Below are 6,094 nucleotides of genomic sequence, written 5' to 3'. Positions count from 1 at the left end.
AATATTGTACATATTTAAATATCGGCGCATTTCCAAACTTTGACCGGGTGTGATGCTGTTTGGTATACAGCTAGCTGACTTAAACTTTGTATAAACGTTTCTTGGGAAACTGGCCTTTCTCCCTCCTCGTCAGATGGAGCCAGACAGTTGATGCGATGGAATCTAGTTTGTATTGAACCCAAACGAAATGAGCCGGTCGAGTGTTGACTGAGAATCAGGCCGGAGACGGTTAAGTGCCACTTAGGACCGGACTCGAGATAAGACTCCTCAAAGTGGCCGACACGCCGGGGATTGGCAACGGAATAGAGATCCATCGAGTCATCGGCGATAGCAGACCGCTTCCAAGACATCGAGAGTCGAAAACTAGAACTGGGCATGTGCTCCAGTGGTGTCGTTAAACAAAACACTTTTTTAATATAGCAGGAGCGGGACATAGCTCTAGGATCGATTCCTGTCGGGGATGGATCCTAGACCGACCGCGCATTAGGCGTGTACTTTACCACTAAGCTACGTTAATGTGTTGGAGTGCGTCGTACATTTCCTTCCTTGAATATAGCAGTTCAGGTCATCAGCCATATATATAGACTCTTTTCTAATAATCTAAGAAAGCTGCTGCAAAACCGCCACAACTATACCATGATGGTCGAGGATCTTTAATAAGCACTTTTCCACAGACAGGACAACACATACCACGACCCTTGATATAACAGTCGAATTATCAAATGTTTGACATGTAATAGTGCTTATTTTTAGCAGCATATACGGAAAATGAAAGTCCACGGTATGTGCTACTCTGTTTGTAGAAAACTGCACATAAAATATATAACTTACTGCTATTCGAAAGTATTGCCATGCTGGCTGCAGTGAGTTATCTCCCTCATGCCAATCATTTTATGATATATTAATTATTACTGTCCAGGGCCCCGTTCCACGAAGCGATTTTAGCCCTAAGATCACCTTAAGTTTATAGCTACCTTGTGTACTTAAGATGATCGTAGTACTAAGATGGCCTGGTGCTTATAAAACTTTTAGAGTCTCGACTCAAGACTCTAACATACAAATTGTATGCGTGTGACGTCATTAGAGATTGAGTTTGGACTCGAAGTGTTATAAGCACGGACCCTGCTCCCCGTTTCACTAAGCGATCTTAGCGCCAAGATCGCCTTTAGTGCATAAAGTAGTTAAGTAGACTCTGTGCGCCCTGAATAATGTGCTTGAACCTTGGTTGGATACACTAGTAAGCATACAAATTAATATATCAACGATCCTCTTTAAAAAAAAATTATATTTTTTTTATCAATAGAAAGCACTTCTGTTCTCGTATGGAACAAATGTGATATGTTCTGGTAATGCACGTAGAATGTACCATCTCCGGAAGCTTTTTCTATTTTAACAAAAACAAAAAAGCGATTGGAGAGTTCTACTTCCGGTGTAACAAAAGAAGCGATTAGAGATTTCTACTTCCGGTGCCTTTAATAGGTTTGTTTAGTTAAGTAAAACGTCTGTCATAGCTTATGACAGCAGATAATATTGCTTAAAATATTCACTTTGGCGGTATTGTGTTCAACGCATTTAAGTGGGATCGTGTGCTACATGAAAACTGATTGAAGTTATTTAGACAGAAATAGACACAAGTCAAACAATGTCTTCAACAACAGAAACAATAATGTGGAACTAAAAGTTCTGTACCAATAATACACTAAAACGAAAGTAAACAGATCGGGCGTTTTATACGTGTGATGACAGAAGTTGTGTGAATTGTGTGGCAAATCATTTACCAAGTGACCCTTAATTTTAGAGATGCGTACACAAGATTAGTTTCCGTGATCAAGATTTATATTCAATAATTAATTCATTTATCCATTCATTCATTCGTTCGTACGTTCGTTCGTTGGTTCATCCATCCATCCATATATCCATTCATTCATTCATTCATTCATCCATATGTCCGTCCGTTCGTTCATTCATTCATTCAATCAATCATTAGTCCATCCTTCCATTCGTTCGTTCGTTCATTCATTCTTACATTCATTCGCTTATTCGTTCATTCATTAGAATATGTGCGGGACGTAGCCCAGTGGTAAAGCGCGTGCTTGATGCGCGGTCGGTCTAACACCAATCTAATTAAAATTAGCTCCACTATTACATGTGGATCTAACAGCAGCCCGTTGGAGCTCATGTCCAGTTGACCTTTCATTCGACCAATGAAAACCTTACTTGCAAAATCATGTCAGTGATTTGAAAAGAATTTGAAAACATTCGGGATTATGCCGAGGGTATACGAAATGATTCGGGTGAATTACGAAGTATGCCGGAAACTAATTGCAATATAAAATTTTATATAAAATTTGTTTCAAGACGGAAAAAAACCCGTCATAGTATAGCCATAAAATCTGTTTATACTAGTATACAATCTAAAGTTTATTACTGCACTTTTCTCCCTGGTTTTTTTCAATGTTGAAATAGACCAACAAGTTCGCCTATTGCAAAAATCGTCTCTCCCGATATTTTTAGCATTTGTATGCTTCTGAATAACGCTATAAAAGGCGAAGTGTAATTGGTCGATATTTAAATTGTTATTTATAGATGAAATGTCACCTGGACATGGGCGTGTACGCAATGCTGTTAGATCTACTGGCAGTAGAGCTAATTTTAATCAGATTGGTCCGAGACAGACAGTCCAAATATATGAGATGTGTGTCCAGGACAGCGTACTTGAATCTTAATTGGACAGAAGTATGAAAATATGTATAAATGAATGAAATATACATGTACATTACTATGTTATTACCTTATCAATGTTGGAAAAGTCAGTGTGATTGTGTCTGTTGCGAAACATAAAAAAGTGTGCACCTCGAAAATTAACATCACTTATTTACTGTTGTTGTTTGTTTTGGTTTTCTAATATGTAGTGAGTAATAGAATATGAAAGTTAATTCTCACTTTTCCTTCGAACAAACAAAGGTATGGATTGGGAAAATGGACAGAGTACCTGTTTTTGTTTAGATCTTGCATTCTCTCTTCCTTCTCGCTCTCTCCTTTCCTCTCTCTCTCTCTCTCTCTCTCTCTCTCTCTCTCTCTCTCTCTCTCTCTCTCTCTCTCTCTCTCTCTCTCTCTCTCTCTCTCTCTCTCTCTCTCTCTCTCTCTCTCCCATCTCTCTCCACCCAACTTCCTGTGTGTCTGTCTCTCCATCTCCTCCCATATCTCTCCATATCTCTCCATATCTCTCTCTCTCTCTCTCTCTCTCTCTCTCTCTCTCTCTCTCTCTCTCTCTCTCTCTCTCTCTCTCTCTCTCTCTCTCTCTCTCTCTCTCTCTCTCTCTCTCTCTCTCTCCCTCTCTCTCTCCCTCTCTCCCCCCATCTCTCCCCATCCATCTCTCTCTTCCTCTAAAATAATCTTATATCTAAATCTTACCTAGCTCTGACGCACTAACAGCTATGGTCATGAGATAAATGAAGAACATCGATATGAAACGCGCTGTTGGCGCCATCTGGTGAGTGATATGACGTCACGCGATCATCTGTGAACCCCGGACACGGTCAGACATGACGTATCACCAATCAAGAAGTAAGAGCAGCCACGTAACAGAACTGAAAAAGAAAATGAAATTGAAACAAACCAATAAAAACAAAAGCTTTATATTTTGTCATTAAAAAAACAACAAAAAAACTTTTTATTCAGGGACAATTGGAATAATAGGAGCCAAAATGTGTGCTTACGGGATTCGAACGTGCTGCATTGATTTGTATGGCATTAATAAAAAAAATATATATAGCAACTAAAGGACGTAAAACCCTATTCAGACTCCAAAAATCCTTTTCTGGATCACCTCCACCTCCCCAGATATATAACAAACTATTCGACATCCTAATCAAACCGATCCTTCTCTATAACTGTGAAATCTGGGGCATTGAACTAAATAATAAGATGAAAATACATGACCCTAATAAACTACTAGACATTTTAGAATCGGAACCATTCGAAAAAGTACATATAAAATTTTGCAAATTCAACTTACAGGTAGGAAGAAAGACAACCAATATTGCATGTAAAAGTGAACTAGGCAGATACCCACTAATAAATGAAATAAATCAGAAAATTAAAAGCTACTGGGCGCATCTACAAAATCTACCTCAAGAACGCACATTTCTACTTGATGCAGCTCAATACAGCAAGCTACTTGATAACAATAACAAAAACAGCTTTCACAACTACACAACAAACATGCTTAAGAAAAACTGCATCGACATAACAGCTATTGACACTACACCAAAAAACAAGAAAACTCTCAACAAACTAGTAACTGAAAAACTACAAGACAACTACAGGCAATAGTTTAAACAAAAATTAAAAGACTCCGAAAAACTGTTATATTATAAACACATAGTACGACCATATCAACTTGCCCTATACCTCGAAACATTAAATAATTGTAACCTAAGAAGACATGTAACTAAACTTAGAATATGTGCACACCGCCTCGAAATCGAAAGAGGTAGGTATCACAATATTCTCAGAAAAGACCGACTCTGCAAGCTTTGCAAAGAGGCAGTGGAAGATGAGGCACGTTTTCTCGTGGACTGCAAACAGCTAGAAACGAACAGAAGAAAATATTTTATTACACTCGCACAAGAATTCCCAATATTCCAAACACTAAATAAATACGAAAAATGTTATTATATCATCAACTGCCCTAAAACACAACTCATTACAGTCGCACAACTCTGCTCAGATTTGGACACAGCACGAACTAGCCTTCTAACTAGACCCCCTGCCACTTAATAATATTTTTTTATTTTAATAAACCAAATATCGAAGAACAGACAAAAGACAATAGAATCTGTTACACTACATGTACTTTATTAAACAAGAGTTGTAGTTTAGTTTTTTTGATGTTAGCGTTTAATTTTATGTACTTTATTTTTGCTGGTCAACCAGACTATGTTCTTATTATACATATATGAACATGGAAATAAAGTTATTGTATTGTATTGTATTGTATAGCCATAGATTAAAATATTCCTTTCTTTTCCTCAAAAGAGCATTCGTTTTGAATAAACTTCCCAGAAATCTCATAAAGCCTCCACTGTTTTACTGTTCCACAATAGATATCACTGGCTTAGGAAGCGGGAGGGGGGAGGGGGGGCAAGGGGGGGGGGCTTTTGCTTTATATTTGCTTTACAATAGTGTAAAATTGTAAATACTTAGTATAAAAGTGTGCCCCCCAACACACACATACATACACACTCACACGTTTTGGCATCTTCCTACGTCACTGGCGAGCGAACCACCAACGTTTGATGATTCAACAAAACTATACATTATGAAGGGGCGGGACCTAGCTCAACATAGGCGTACTGGCTCCCATTGTTGTACGAGGGGTGGGGGTGGGGACGCTGATTTTTGCCCAAATTAAACGAAAATGCCAAACGACTATATATAGAGAGAGAGTTGCAAACGAATCACTATGCATTTTTACATGGGTTACAACTAATACTGTGGATACAGTGATGAAAATACACGGTAAAAAGGTTTTAGGTAAGTTCATTTTGTCAGAATATGTCTATCTTTTTTGCTCGAATTTGAAGATTTGCTTCGGCCCGTACCCTTATGTAGCTCAGTCAGTACAGCACCCGCTTGGTTCGAAGAGTCGAATATTATCCCTCGTCCCAACCAATGACACTCGACTTGTATATCAAAGACCGTGGTATGTGCTGCCTTGTTTGTGGCGAAAGTGAAAATAAAAGATCTCATGCTGCTGATTAAGCACTGTTTCATCTGAAGACCGTATCAGAATGATCAAATGTTTGACTTCCAACAGCCGATGGTTAATAAATAAATATGCTCTAGTGGTGTCGCTAAACAAAACGAGATTTTAAAGGCATACTGTCACAGATTTAAGGACCGTATTTCTCTAAAAATGGATAATAAATAAAAATTACATTAATTGTTGGAAACCAAATCTAGCTATCGCATCACTTTAACTGAACCATGATGGAGTGAAATCCATGTCATCCCTCTCGGCAATTTTAGTTTTTGAATTATGGACCATTGCCATAATTCACTTATTTTTACAAAATGTCATTAATAAATG

Source organism: Gigantopelta aegis, chromosome 2 (assembly GCF_016097555.1).
Source record: "Gigantopelta aegis isolate Gae_Host chromosome 2, Gae_host_genome, whole genome shotgun sequence".
Lineage (NCBI taxonomy): Eukaryota > Metazoa > Mollusca > Gastropoda > Neomphalida > Peltospiridae > Gigantopelta > Gigantopelta aegis.
The sequence above is the reverse complement of the archived record's forward strand: the minus strand, read 5'-3'. Positions refer to the sequence as shown.